Below are 16,759 nucleotides of genomic sequence, written 5' to 3' on the forward strand. Positions count from 1 at the left end.
ACTTTGTGTGTGTTACTCAGGAGTAAAGAGAAGTGGAATGAGAGCAGGACAGACTGGCACAGATCTAGCATGTGGAATTAAGGATGGAAGGATTTCTTTTATATCCAATCTTATGGTCTTGGTGCTTTAATTACATTTAAACCTTCCAACAAGTAAAACTTCCAATGAGATACAATTATATAGAAAGAAACTTGCCTCAATCTCTTTATACCCAGAACAGCAAATTAGAAATACCTCAACTAACACAAGAGCAAGCCCATCCTGGCACTTAAAATGCTCCAGTGCCTGAGGACCCTGTGCTTCTTCAGTGTTCACATACCCTTTGAGGAAAACCGCACACCCTTCATCAGCAGATGATGTCACTACATGTAACCAACAGACTATACATGTGAATAACTTATGGAAAGAGAATCAGGAAAACTTCGAGCAAGTGTACAGTTCAGTTTCAGATAAAATTCTATGGCTAGCACATAAAAATATATATTTCCCTTCAATAGAGTTTCTAGACCCACATCATTTAAGGGGCAGCTTAATGTGGTTCTACACAAGAGAGACCACAGCTACCTCAGGTCATAGGCTGGGATCCTACAGTAAGTTACTCACCTCCTTCCACAAGGCACAAATCAGAAACATGGAGGAATGTTTTCCACTTACCTGGAGGAGTGCTGCCTCTGCAGCTCTCAAGAGGCTCGATACCATTCAGGATAAAGCTTGACTGGCACACCATCCACCACTCAAATCATCTGTTCTCTCTTCCACTGGGGAACCATATCTGCAAGTGTGTACCAATACAAAATGCACTGTAGTTCTGTGTCTGGGCTACTCAGAAAGCACCTTCCAAACACATGACCTACATCACCGAGAAGAACAGGCCACACACTGCCCCAACTTGGAACCATATTTTTTCATTGTCATGGGGGCTATATATTGGGAATGCTGAGGGATTTACCAGATGGACTGCAATGGTTCAAGAAGGCAGCTCACCATCCATTTCTCAAGAACATTCAAGGGTGAGAAATAAATGCTGGGTGACTCTGCCGGTGATGGCCAGACCTCCCCCTCCACAGCCCCACAAAATCAAAATAATAATAAAGCCAGTGAAAGACAGGTTTGTGGCTAGCACATAAGGAAGCAGGGAACATAGTATAGCTTAAACACTTACGAAAAGTTGTGCTGTTGTAACCATAGGTTCCAGGTCAATATGTATCTCTCAGCCAAAGGAAAAATAAACAATTATCTTCTCATTATCACACTGACGTTTGTGGGTGCCAAGTTCCCTACATTATGCAACAACATTCAAAAGTGTAATTTTATTGGCTGAAAAGCATCCTGGAGCATCTTAAATCATGAAAGGTCCTAAATAAGCTGTAATCTGTGTTTCTATAAAGCACATTGTGGCACAGTTGTATTCTAAGTTATCTCATTACTGACCACTACAGTTACAAAGACATCAAATTGTCACTATTCCAGAGAAATCACAGAAACAAATTCATGGAAGGCCTTGCTGTTCTTTGGCACTGTTGACCTCCACCCCCATTTGTCAATTGAAAACCAAAGCCGCATTTTTCCTCATAAACACGAGAAAGCCTGCAGATGCTGGAAATCCACAGCAACACACATAAAATGCCGGGCAGCATCTAAGGAAAAGAATAGACGGCCAACATTTCTGATGAGGCCCTTCTTCAGGATTGAGAAGGAAGGAGCAAGATGCCAAAATAAAAAGGTGAGGGGAATAAAAGGAGGCTAGCTGGAAGGTGATAGGTGAAGCCAGGTGGGTGGGAAAGGTCAAGAGCTTTAGAAGAAATAATCTATTAGGATAGGAGACTGGACCATAGGAGAAAGGGAAGGAGGAGAGAACCCAGGGGAAGATATAGTCAAGTAAAAGGTCAGAGAGGGAAAATCGATATTCGTACCATCAGGTCAGAGGCTACCCAGACGGAATATAATGTGTTGCTCATCCACCCTGAGGGTGGCCTCATCTTGGCACAAGACGAGGCCATGGATTGACATGTTGGAATGGGAATGGAGATCGGAATTAAAATGTTGGGCCATGTGGAAGACACACTAGTGGCGGGCAGTGCACAGGTGCTTGACGAAGCAATGCCTCAAATTGCGATGGGTCTCACCAATGTACAGGAGGCCACATCAGGAGCACTGGACACAATAGATGATCCCAGCAGATTCTCAGGTGTGGTGTTGCCTCACCTGGAAGGACCGCCTGGGGCCCTGAATGGAGGTGAGGGAGGAGGTGGATAGGCAGGTGTAGCACTAAAGCTGCTTGCAGAGATAAGTACCGCGAGGGAGTTTAGTGGGGAGGGAAATATGGATAAGGGAATCAGAGAAGGAGCTATCCCTGCAGAAAATGGTGGGGGGTGGTGAGAGAGGTAAAAACATGTTTAGCAGTAAGATGGCAGAAGTTGCAGAGGGTAATGGTTTCGATGCAGAGGCTGATGAGATGGTAGGTAAGGACAGGAGGAACTCTATCACTGTTAAGGCAATGAGAAGATGGGGAGAGTGTGGATGTCCTCTCCTTTCACTACTTCAATGGCCAGCCACTCATCCCGTTGGCAATCACCTCATTCACCAATTACCAGGCAGGTTTGATGGATTATCAAATCCTTCTGAGAACAGAAGCAATCAGCAGTTGTGGATACAAATCCATTTAAGCTTGATGCAAATTCACCAGATGGTGGAAGTAGTTAAGAGCACAGTTGGTGCCTTTGGGCTTTAAATTCTAAAGGAGTGCATATGAAGAAACTAATATATCGGTCTCTTTGCTTCAGCAGTAACAGAACATATGAAAAGTTCAATTTAGAGACAGTCATAGAATCATTAAGTTATAGAGATATACAGCATGGAAACATGCCCTTTGGCCCAACTGGGCTATTCTAACCAAGATGCCCCCTACAATTTAGTCCTATTTGCCAGAGTTTGGCCCATAATCTTTTACACCTTTCCAATCCAGGTAACTGTCCACTGTCTTTTAAAAATTGTTATTGTATGAACCTCTTCTGCTAGTTGTAGATTCCACATGAATATCAACCTTTGTATAAAAGATTGCCCCTCATATTCCTCTTAAATCTTTCCACTCTCATCATAAACCTGTAAATCTTTCCTGCACTCTTTCTAGTTTAATAACATATATTCTATAACAGAGTGAATAAAGCTGAACACCATACTACAAATGCGGTTTCACCAGTGCCTTGTACAGCCACACTATTTTAATGTCATCAGCAAATTTACTAACCATGGCTTGTGCATTACTATCCAGACTGTTGATATAGATGACAAACAACAAAGAGCCAACACTGACTTCTGGGGCACACCACCAGCCACCGGCCTCCTGCCTGAGAAACAACTTTCTCTCCTTACCATCTGCTTTCTACCATCAAGCCAATTGTGTATCCAATCAGTTAGATCTCCCTGAATCTCTTGCAGAGCTAACTTTCCAGGGTGGCCTGCCATGTAGAACTTTATCAAAAGCTTTACTGAAGTCCTACAAGTGTTTAGAGCAGCAGAAAAATTCCTAAAATTTAAAAGCATATGGCCCAAATCATCTCCGTTATGGAACAATAATCATCTTCTATCTGGGGGGAACCATTCTCTAACAGAACTTGGGAGGATAAAGGTATTGCTACTCTTCAAGATATTAATGGGGCAAGTACTATCCTTAGCTTTCAAGAACTGGTATCTCGATATAATATTAATAAACACTCTCTTTTCTTCTACTTGAGAGTAAGATCAGCTTGTAAAGCCTACGAGGTTCCCTGGGGGTCAGATTTAAAGGACCGTCCCATTTTAAGTTGGATACAGAGTACTACAAGACAGATAGTGTCATATATCTATGATAAATTAAACTCTCAGAATTATATGCCCACATCAGGAATGAAAGCCTGGGATCAGGACATATCTGAATTGGGACAAGACTTAGACTGGGATGCGATATGGGATAATGCTGCCGGTGCTTCAAAAACCTGAATCATCAGTACATACGCTTGAAATTTTGTCATAGTGCATATCCAACACCAAGAATTAGACATCAAATGAGACTGGTTCCTGACCCACATTGCTCATTTTGCCCCCACAGAACCGTTGGCTCTTTTATATATGTTGCATGGGAATGTCCAGGGGTTCTTGGTTTGTGGGGGGAAGGTTATCAGTACTCTTACAGAACTAACGGGGGTACAATTACCAATGGACCCCACTGTATGTCTTCTAAATGATGACTCCCACCTTTCCCTTATGGAAAAACACACAAAGTCTGGCTGGCAGGCCTGACTGCAGCTAAGAAGATTGTAGTCCAGCATTGGAAACCTCCCCATGATATTTCAAGTACTCACTGGCTTTGGAGGTTTTTGGACATTTCTTACCTGGAATGATCATCAGCAAGAGTAAATGATGCACGACCAAACACAATCTTAATGTGGACAAATTTGATATCTAACTTAAAAGATCTTTTGTTAAATAGGAATGCTCTGTCTGTGTATGCACTACTATTCAGTTGGTTGGTGGAGGGGAGAGGGCTGGGGTGGGGAGAGAGAGGGGTGGAGGGGGGAGGGGTGGAGAGGGGGTGGGGATGAGGATGAGGTGTGGAGGGGGATGGCAATGAAGGTTGAGGGGTGGTTGGGTTAAACAGTCAAAATGTAATCGGAAACTGGTTGTTTTGAATGTAATTTGTTGGTGTTGCAATAAAAATTAGTGATAAAAAAAAAGCTTTACTAACGTCCTTACTTCATCTACTTGCCTGCCTTCATAATCTTTCTTGGTCTTCTAAGCACAAAGCCAAGCTGACTACTCCTAATCAACCCCTGTCTTTCCAGATGTACTGTACCTGTTTCTTATCCCTCAGAATCCTCTCCAGTAACTCACCTACTACAAATGTTAGGCTTATGGGCCAATAGTTCCCAGGTTTTTTTTTGCTGCTCTTCTTAAATAAAGGCACAGCATTTGCCATCCTATAGTCTACCAGCACCTCACCCATGGCTAACAATGATGCAAATGTCTCAGCCAGGGCTCCCACATTTTCTTCTCTAGCCTCCCATTTGAAAGCTGTGGAGAAATTAGAAAGCTGAGCATTTCATTTTCAAGCATGGGGCTTCCTCCATCTCTTTCAATAACTGCTGAGCCATAAGGACAGCACAGTGGTGAGGCTGCTTAAGTTGCTCCTCACTGCTCCGGTAACCTGGGTACGATCTTGTTACCCAATGACGACCATAGAGTTTGCATGTTCTGCAGTTGCAGGGGTCTCTCCCAGATGCTCCTGCTTTCTCCCACAACCTAATAAAGTGTGGGCAGGCAGGCTCATTAGACTGTGCAAAATTGTCTCAAATCTGTGGATAAGTAGTAGAATCAGGAATGGGAGGGAAAAGGTGAATAATGGGAATGCAGGAAGAATAAAATGGGTTAGGATAGGAATAGCGTGAAATTGGGCGCTTAATGGTCAGTGTGGACTCAGTGACCCAGAGGGCTTATTTTTGTGCTGTACCACTCTATGGCTCTAAAACCAAGTTCTGAAGATAGGCTAAACATCACGAAAGCATGGAAACAAAAGAACCATAATCACTTAGGTCTTACAAAGAGACCAAAAAACACATGGAAACTAGCCAAGTGACAAAAGCTCAAAGACTGTATCACAATGCCAAGGAACACTCCTAACAACCATAGACATTTCATTTGAACTCTTACAATAAAATTACAAGCTTCAGACAAGTTATGGAAAAATCTTCATTATGTGGATACCAATCCGTAGGGTAGTAAAATCTTGCAACCAGCAGTTCATAACAAACAGCTATCTGACCGAGGATTCAGGCTCAGCAACAGTGAAAGAAAGTAATACACTTCCAAATCAGAACACGTCTTTGGAGGTTTCTGCAGTTGTTAATGTTTCAATGCAACTTTTGGTCTTGTCCCTGTTGGTTATGGAGCTAAGTGTTTGTGAGGTGTTATTGGCAGAGGCTCGATAAGTACTAAAATGTATTTTGTAGGTGGTACTGGCTGGAGCTATGTTGTATGGGATGATTTAAAGCAGTGGATGAAGTGCCAGTCAAGGAGGCTGCTTTGTCCTCAATTGTGATGAGTTTGTCAAGATTTGTCTGTACTCATCCAGACAAGTGGGAAGTATTCTGTGTACTATGTAGACCGTGGGAATCCTGCTCCAACCATGCTTATAGCAGCAGCATTCATTTAGCTAAACCAATTACATTTCTGATTAATGGTGACAACTAGAATATTGAGGTCTTGGTGGCCGTAATGTCTTGAATGACATGGATAGGATAAGACTCTCTGGCCATTGTCTGGCACTTCATTGGCATGAATATTATATAATAAGTATCATTGCATACTGAATATTTCATTGAACACAAGCATGGGCTGCTTTATTTTTGCAGGGAACTACAAATTGAACATTGTACAATCATCAGCAAACTTCTGATCTTATAATGAAGCAGCTGAAGATGTTTGGGTCAAGGTACTTTCACAATGACATCCTGGCATGATTGATCACCAAAATCTATAGTCACCTTTATTTAGAGAAGGTATGACTCCAACTATTTGAGTGTTTTCCTGTTCAGTTTTACCAAGACTCTTTGATGCCACAACTGGCCAGATGTTGCCATAATGCCAAAGACAAAGGCTAGGACCTCACCTCTGGAACTCTTTGGTTCATGTCTCATCTGAGGCAGTGATGAGAATAGGCTTGGTGAAACCCAGCTGGGCATTGGTGAATAGGTTATTGGAGAGTAAATGCCAGTTGTTAGTACTGTCAGTGACACCCTCCATCACTTTGATGATGATAGAGAGTAGATTATTTGGGTAGTGATTAAACAGGTCGAGTTTGCCCTGCTTTTTTTGTGAATGGGTGCTCCTGAGATATTTTCCTCATGATCAGGTAAATTTGAATGTTGTAAGCAACTAGGACAGCTTGGCTGGAGGTACAGCTAGTTCTGGAGCACCGATCTTCATTGACCTATCTCCTTTCGTGGGACTTTGTTCTATCCATTGCTCATGGTGGTTTCTTAATAGCACGTGAAATGAATTAAATCAGCTGAAGGCTGGCTTATGTAATAATAGGGATCACAAGAGGAAGGGAGATGGATCATCTATCAATATAGTGAAGCACTTAATGGACAACATAGATTCTGTGCTCAGAGTAGTCACTGGAGTACAATTTAATCCACAACTTTGCAATTCAGAGCCAAGTGCTATAACTGAGCTTAATGCTAGAGAAATATTAAGTTAGTTGGTTTACAAATCATGCTGGACTTAAAGTGGCTGCCCCTCGGAGAAAATCATAATAGTTTGGGGAAGGGTTTAGTGAGCAGGGAGCTGGGGTATGGAGGTGGGAATTGGAGAAGATACCATCTGCATCACCCTGCTGTGTCAGTACAGATGGACTTTGTAGTCTCAATTCAACTTACCTAATAGGATTTCATTGGTCATGACACAACATAAATTCAGAATGAAATTTCCTGATCTGGAACAGTATGAGGTCACCGAACCTAAATGAACTAATGTGTCCAGATGTTGCATCACTTAGTTTAGCGCAGGTGAGCATTCCAACTGATAAAGCTGAATTGTGGATTCACACGTCCCCTGGGTTCTGGCAATGATTTTTATTCCTCATTCCTCATTTCTCTCATTTCACATTTCTCATATTTCTTCATGATACAGAAGGAGGATGTTCATCCCATCAAGTGAATGCTGGTTCACAGATCAGTCCCATATGTACCGATCAACTTAAAACTCAATTACACCAGGGTAATTTACAATAGCCAGTTCAGCTTGGTTTTGTTATTTAAACTTGTTCCAGTTATCTCACAGGTCATTGGTCATGTATCTTCATCTGCAAGAATCCTCTGCTCTGGAATTTTCTCCCTGACCCGCATGGCTTTCCGTTTCTCTGTCTTCCTCCAGATGATCGAGCTTTGGATCATCTGCCCATTTCTTTTCAGGGCCGAGTCTCTTCCATACTGTGGACTGAAATGACACTAAAAGGGTGGCCTGGAGGCAGCTACCACCCTGCTCCTTACCTGATGCACCCACAGCTTTCCCAAAGAGAAGAGTGTTCTGAGAAAGCTTTTTTATTGCTTCTCCTGTGCACATCTCTGGTAACCCTGGTATCCTTCTGTAAAATGTAGGGGCTCCGGGAGAAGTCAAATATTCCTGACAATTACATCTGAAGTGTCAATGGGGAAACACCTTGAGGCAAGGATTGGTCCTCTATTTGAAGTGGTAATTTGAAGCAAGTCCAATTTCAATAGTATTAGACAGCAGTTCTCAGAAGTTGATCGGGAAAGACTATTTGCAGCTTAAGGGGCAATTGGCAAGTGAGAGACTTTTAAAAATGAGATAAGAGTTTAGAGCTAGTATGTTCCTGTCAGAGTGTTCCTGATGAGATTTGAGAATCTTGGTTGACAAGAGATATTGAGGGTATGGTTAGGATAAAAATAGAGGCATATGTCAGGTGTAGATGTCTATTATCAGGCAAGTCCTCTGACGATTATGAGGGATGTGAGGATATCCCAGGCAGATCTAATGAAAGAAACCCCAAAAGGATTCTATAAGTATATTAAGAGTAAAAGGGTAGGTAGCTAAGGAGAGAGCAGGCCCCCAAAGCATCGAAGTGGTAATTTACTGTATGTGTGAAGACTTAGGAAATGGGTGAGGTCTCAAATGAATAGTACTCCTCTGTGTTCACCATAAAGAAGGACTAGGAAGTTAATTAGATTGGTGTGAGATGGTGGGGAAGGGAAGATCAGTGATACTCCCTTATCAACATTGCAAAGGAGCAAGTGTTGAAGGGCCTGAAATGCATGAATACCCATCGCCTGACCAGGTGTGCGTAGGATGAAATGAGAAGCAAACAAAGAGGCTGCTAGGGCTTGATAGAGATTTTGTAATGTTGTTAGCTACAAGTGAGGTACTGGAAGACTGGAGAATAGCTAATTTGTGCCTTTAGTTAAAAAGGTCAGCAGGGATAACCCAAGGAACTACTGGCCAGCAATCCTTATTTCAGTGGTGGGAAAGTTATTGGAAGGGATTCTGAGGGGCAAAACTTACTTGCCTCTGGACTGATTATGGGAATGACTTTGAGAAATCAGATCTCAGAAATTCATCTGGGTTTTTGAAGAGATGGAGATTGGTGAGGGCATGTCAGTAGGTGTTCCCACGTGGACTTTAGCAAGACCTCACATGGCTGGCTGGTCTGGAAGGTGAGAACAGGGGTTGCTAGCCAAGCAGATGTAGATTGGCTTGGTGGTAGGAAGCAGAGGGTAGTAGTGGAGGTGACATGATAGAGGAATGTAAAGAAATTAAAACCATAGATAAGGTAGATAACCAGAGTATATTTGCAGTGAGAGGGTGGGAGGGTTTAAAGAAGATCTGAAGGGTATATGTTTCACATTAGTAGTTGTTGGTATCTGAAATACACTGCCAGTGAAGCTGGTGGACATATAAGGGGTAGCTAGACAGGGACTTAACGAGAAAAGCATGAAGCTGTGTGTAATTTACACAGACTTGTGACATCAGTACAAATAGTGATGGTTGGCATGGATGCAGTGGACAAAAAGTCCTGTTGTTATGCTGTGCCACTCTCTGACTCTGAGTAAGCTCATTAACTAAAAACTACAGCATGGATGAGTTTTGACCCAAGTATTCACTGTCTCTCACCCATTATTCCCCAACACCACCCTCCCTCTCCTCCACTTCAGTCACCTTACCTGCCTGAGGTCAGTCTATTATCAACCCTCCTCTCCACACTCCCATCCACACCTATCTTCACCCAATACTACCCAACCTCCTCCCCATCGCTAAACCCCTTCTCATCCTTTCTCACACCTTTTCCCCTCTCCACCAACCTCAGTGACTAAATCTCCCTCCCTTCTGCAGCACCCTCTCCCCATCCCCATCGCCTTCGCTGTCCCAATGAAGTATTTCACTTTTTCACACTTGTAACTGGTCACCTGACCTGAACCATTGTCCTGTTTCCCGCCTCCACAGACGCTGCCAACGCTGTTGAGTGTTCCCAATGTCTCATCCTTTTACCGCAAGCACTCTCCTCTGCTTTGGCCCCAAGTTTATTTCCACATAGAAAATATTATTTCAGCATAACCACATGTGGGATCTCAATAACATTTTGTCCCAATGTCTGTGAGGAAAGACAACACTACACAGCACAGTTCCTGACCTCATACTGCTTTGCAGCCAATTAAAAACATTTGAATCTGGACAGACAGCTGGATGTAGTTGCCAATCCAGTTCAGATTGGCAACAACATCTCCTCCACAGTCTCCATCAGCACAGGTGCACCACAAAGCTGTGTGCTCAGCCCCCCCCCCCCCCCCGCTCTACTCACTTTACACTTATGACTGTGTGGTTAACCACAGCTCCAGTGCCATATTTAAGTTTACTGACAATGTCACTGCCATGGGCCAAATCAAAGGTGGTATCTTCTATAGATGTAGCATGGGGAGCATTCTGACAGGCTACATCACTGTCTGCTATGGGGGGGGGGGGGCGCTACTGCACAGGACCGAAAGAAGCTGCAGAGGATTGTAAATCTAGTCAGCCCCATCTTGGGTACTAGCCTACAAAGTACCCAGGACATCTTCAGGGAGCGGTGTCTCAGAAAGGCAGCATTCATTATGAAGGACCTCCAGCACCCAGGGCATGCCCTTTTCTCACTGTTACCATCAGGTAGGAGATACAGAAGCCTGAAGGCACACACTCAGCAATTCAGGAACAGCTTCTTCCCCCTTGCCATCCGATTCCTGAGTGGACATTGAAGCTTTGGACACTACCTCACTTTTTTTAATATGCAGTATTTCTGTTTTTTGCACTTTTTTAATCTATTCATTATACATATGTTGTAATTGTTTACTTATTTATTGTTATTATTAATATTTCATTTATAATTTTTTCTATATTATGTATTACATTTGAACTGCTGCTGCTACGTTAACAAATTTCACGTCACATGCCGGTGATAATAAACCTGATTCTGATAAGCATATAGGAGGGAGATTGAAAATCTGGCTGTGTGGTGCCTTAACAACAATCTCTTACTCAATGTCAGCAAGATCAAGGACCTGATTATTGACTTCAGGAGGAGGAAACCAGAGGTCCAGAAGCCAGTTCTCATCACAGGATCAGAGATGGAGAGGATCAGCATCTTTAAATTCCTCATTGTTGTTATTTTAGAGGGCCTGTCCTGGGCACGGCATGCAAGTGCAATTATGAATAAGGCATGGTGGTGCCTTTACTTCCTTCGGAATTTGAGAGGATTTGCCATGGCATGTAAAACTTTGATAAACTTCTTTGGATGAGTGATAGAGAGCATATTGACAGGCTGCATCGCAGCTTGGTATGGAAACACCAATGCCCTTGAACAGAAATCCCACAAAAGTAGTGGATATGGTCCGGTACATCACAGATAAAGTCCTCCCTACCATTGAGCACATCTACGTAAAACGGTGGCACAGGAAAGCAGCATCCATCATCAGGGACCCCAACCACCCAGGACGTGCTCTCTTCTCACTGGTATGATCAGAAAGAAAGTACAGGAACCTCAAGATTCATATCACCAGGTTCAGGAACAGTTACTACCCCTCAGCCATCAGGCTCTTGAAAAAAGGAGATAATTTCACTCAACTTCACTTCATCATTGAAATGTTCCCACAATCTATGAACTACCTTCAAGGACTCTTCATCTCATGTTCTTTATATTTATTGCTTATTTATTTGTTTACTTATATTTGTATTTGCACAGTTCGTATATTTTGCACACTGGTTGAATGACCAAGTTTGTGCGGTCTTCCATTTATCCGATTAAGGTTAGTATTCTATTATGGATTTATTGAGTACGCCTGCAAGAAATGAATCTGAGCATTGTATATGGTGACAAAGATGTACTTCGAGACTTCACAGGTAATTATAGAGTATATTGATGCATTATAGATACAATCTCACTGGCTCTCCACTCAGCCTTGGATCACCTGGCTCTACGCTAGGCTAATGTTTATTGAAAATGATTTAGCCTTCAACATAGTCATACCCTCAATTCTAATCAACAAGCTCCAAAACCTGGGCTTCTGTGCCTCCTTCTGCAACTGTACCCTTGCCTTTCTCAATGGGACACAACAGTTTGTGCGGATTGGAAATAACATCACTTCCTCACTGACAATCAACACTGGTGCACCTCAAAGATCTGTACTTAGCCCACTGTTCTACTCTCTCTATGCTCAAGACCATATGGCTCGGCATAGTTCAAATGGTATCTATTAATCAGCCAATGAAACGTGTTTTGTGGCTGATGCACCATCAATAACTCTAGGACACTGGAAGTGAACGATAGGCATTTATTAACAGCGAAAAAGGGAGCACGACCATATTGAAGACTGAGGGAGGAGCAGTGCTCCAATCGCCTTTATACAGGAGTCTGTGGGAGGAACCACAGGAGTAGTCAGCAGAGGGCCGTGTCCAGACAGGTATACACATAGTTTACCACAGTGGCAGAATGTCAGATGTTGACAAGGAGGTATACAGGAGTGAGATAGATTAGCTGGTTGAGTGGTGAAACCCAATTTCCCTTGGGATCAATAAAGTATGCCTGTCTGTCTGTCTGTCTGTTAAAACAACAATCTTGCACTCAACGTCAGTAAGACCAAGGAATTGATTATGGACTTCAGGAAGGGGAAGTTGAGGGAACACTCACCAGCCCTCATTGAGGGATCAACAATGAAAAGAGTGATCAGTTTTAAGTTCCTTGGTTTCAACCGCTTTGAAGATTTATCCTATTACAAAGAAGGCGTGACAGTGGCTATATTTCATGAGGAGTTTGAGGAGACTTGGTATGTCAACAAAGACACTCACAAATTTCTACAGATGTACCATGGGGAGCATTCTAACTGATTATATCACCATTTGGTATGGTGAGGCCACGGCACAGGATTGGGAAAAGCTGCAGAAAGTTGTAAACTCAGCCAGCTCTAGCGTGAGCACAAGCCTCTTCAGCATCGAGGACACCTTAACAAAACCATGCCCCAAAAAGGTGGCATCCATCATTAAGGCACCCAGGATATGCCCTCTGCTCATTGCTTCCATCAAGAAGGTGGTACAGGAGCCTGTGAAGCACACTCAATGTTTCAGGAACAACATTTGCCCCTCCACCATCAGATTCCTGAATGGACAACGAACCCATGAACACTAGCTCACCTTTGTTCTCTCTCTTTCTGCACTACTTCTTTAATTTTTATATATATTTCTTATTATAACATAGTTTTTATTATGTATTACATTGTACTATTGCTGCAAAACAACAGATTTCACAACATATGTGCTTTGCTTTGCAATTCCAAAAAATAATCGAAAGAAAAATATGGGAGCCTGAAGCAGGTCCAATTAGTTTTTGACTTTCCTTTTCTTTAGTGAGGTGTGCACATATGACATGGTGGTATAACAACGTATGTCATTCATGTACTTTTACATATAACCCATAATAAATTGTGTAAACAATAAAGACTGCTTAATTAAACAATATATTTACAATATTACTCAAATATTACTGGAATTTCAATACACTATAATATTAAACCTGATTCTGATTCTAATATAGAAATAACCAGATAATCTGTTCGAGTCATATTGACAAAGATAGATACTGCTTAGAGCTGTTTTTTGTGTAGGGTGGCACAGTAGGGCAGCTCCCTTTCAATGCCAGAGACAAGAGTTCAATCTTGATCTCCAGTGTTGTTTACATGGAGCGTACAAGCTCTCCCTGCGACCAGAAGTACTTGCTCTGGGTGGTCCAGTTTCTTCTCATTACTCAAATAATGAGGGTTGTTGGGTTAATTGGCTAGTGCAAACTGGACCAGGTGCACTGGTGAATGATAGAATATGGGGAGAGTTATGGGAATGTAGAGAAAATAAAACTAGCGTAATTGATGTTCATTGCGAATGGTGAGCCAAAGGGCCTGTTTCTGCATTGTATGGCTCTGTAAATCTCTGTCCATATGATCCACCTAGGAACATTCAGTGCTTCAGTTCATCCACGGGTCTCTGAATGAGTTCCAGTCAGTCTGCATTACAGACTCAAATCTCTTGAGTACGCCGAGAAAAGGGACAACAGATAGAGCTGTTCGCTGAATATTAAATACTGATATGAAGAGGAGCAGAATTCTAAAGAAAATAAATCACAGGACAATGTCTGATTACATAAACTGTGAGGTCAAATGGGGAGTGAGTTACAAAGCCAAACAGGAAGAATGAGTTTGTTTTCAGCCGAAGCATTGACAGCCACTTTCATATTCCTGTCACAAAAATAAATGTGCCTGTATTCTTTGGCAAATGAGGAAGATTGAAGAATGTAACATTTTAAGAGCTGTCAGTAGGTGAAGCAATCTTGAGCATTGACCTGCAAACTTGGACTCAATGGCCTTTGTTCCTTATCAGAGTAGATCTATAAAGAATCTAGGGAGATAAGGAAAGACTAAAGACCCTCACAGAAAATTAAAGGCCAATGCAAATGCAAAGGAAGTGAGGGCTTTTATGGATGACTGCATATGACTGAAGTAGTCTGTGATCAGGGAGTAGGTAACAACCAAGTCTCCAATCTTCATCTCTGCACCTCCATATTCTACAATTTTCTAAAATAACCACAAACTGTAGACCTGATAGATGCAGTATGAGCTTGTTTCAAATTGTAAGTTAAAACAGAGCAAATTTCAAGTTCCTGGGTGTCAATATCTCTAAGGATCTATCCTGGACCCAACATATCGATACAGCTATAAGGAGGGCATGATGATGGCTATACTTCATTGGGAGTTTGAGGAAATTTGGTATGTCACCAAAATCATTCATACTGTGTGATGTACTGTGAAGAGTATTCTAACTGGCTGCATCACCATCTGGTATGGGAAGTGGGGGCTACTGAACAAGATCAAAATAAGCAGCAGAGAGTTGTAAACTTAGTCAGCTCCATCATGGGTACTAGCCTTTGTAGTATCCAGCATATCTTCAAGGAGTGATGCCTCAAAACAGCAGCATCCATCATTAAGGAATCCATCACCCAGGTCATGCCTTGGTCTCATTGCTAGCATCAGGAAGGAGGTACCGAAGCCTGAAGGCACACACTCAACAATTAAGGAACAGCTTCTTCCCCTCTGCCTCAGATTTCTGAATAGACATTGAATCCATGAACACTTGCTCAATACTTTTTAATTTCTATTTTTGCATTATTTATTTAATTTAACTCTTTAATATATACTTATGTTTTGAATTGCACTGCTGCCACAAAGACAACAAATTTCATGACCTATGCTGGTGATATTAAACCTGATTATGAATTACGCTTATAGTTCCACCGGTGAGATTGAGAAATGAAGCAGAGAAGGATACCAGCATATGTTTAAAATTCATTTCAACCCCTCTTTATTTACCTATTTTTAAAAGTACATGGGCTTCACTGAAGGCACGTAAATGCATGTTGGTACAACTACATTTAAGAATAAACAGAGTATGTCTTCTTTCATTAAGGAACCTTGCTGGAAGGTCCAGAAAGAAGGATAGCATCCAACTGTTGATGCAGAGAAAGCCAGTGGTAAGGTTATTAGGTTAGCAATAATATATTTGCAAAATGAAGAAGGAGGTGTGAAGGCACAGAAGAGACAGCAACCTCTGTCTCCCATTATCAAACCAATTTGCCAACATGCCATGAATCTGATGAACTCTAACCTTTAGGACCAGTCTCTCATGAGTGCTTACTGAATTTCCCATAGACTAGGCAACTGCACTGTCCTTAGCAATATAGTTTGCTACCTCTTTATAAAATACAATCAAGTTGGTCAGATGAGATTTTCTCTTTGATTAAATCATGCCCTTCCAAGTGCATGTTTGTCCTCTCCGCCAGGGGTTTCTCCAGCAAGTTCCCTACCAGTGACTTCAGGCTTACTGGCCTATAGCTTGCTGTCTTATGACCTTTCTTAAGTAAAGGTACCACATTTGCTGTTCTTCTAACTTGTAACCAGTAAAGATTTAAGAATACTTGTAGGTCCCTAATAACCTTCTCCCTTGCATCCTACAGCAGCCTGGGATGCATCACATCAGGCCCTTGAGATTTATACAGCTTTAAAACAATCTAAAACATCCAATAGTTCCTCTTTTTAAAGGAGAGCTTGTTACAGAGTTTCACCATCCTCCCTACCTCTGAATTCCCCAGGTTCTAAGTAAGTCCTTCTCCTAGAGAGAATTCATTTAGGACTATATCTACAACCTCTGGCTTCATAAGACATAAGAGCAGAATTAGGCCCCTCGGTCTATCCCACCATTCCATCATGGCTGATTTATTATCCCTTTCAAAACCATTTTCCTGCCTTCTCCCTGTACACTTTGACACCCTGACGAACTTGGAACCTATCAACCTCTGCTTTAAATAAAACCAATGACTTGGCCTCAACAGCCATCTGTGGCAATGAATTCCACTGATTCACCACTCTCTGGTTAAAGAAATTTCTTCTCATCTCTGTTCTAGAGGGATCATCCTTCTATTCTAAGGCTATGCCCTCTGGTCGTAGATCCCCACTAGAGGAAACTTCTCAATGTCCACTCTATCTAGCCCTTTCAATATTCAATGCAACAATGAGATCCGCCCTCATTCTTCTAAACCGCAGCAAGTACAGGCCCAGCACCATCAAAGATCCTCATATGTTAACCCTTTCATTCCAGAGACCCTTTCCAATGACAGCAAATACTCACAATACTCCGTATG

This window comes from Hypanus sabinus, chromosome 9 (genome assembly GCF_030144855.1).
Source record: "Hypanus sabinus isolate sHypSab1 chromosome 9, sHypSab1.hap1, whole genome shotgun sequence".
In the NCBI taxonomy this organism is placed as follows: domain Eukaryota; kingdom Metazoa; phylum Chordata; class Chondrichthyes; order Myliobatiformes; family Dasyatidae; genus Hypanus; species Hypanus sabinus.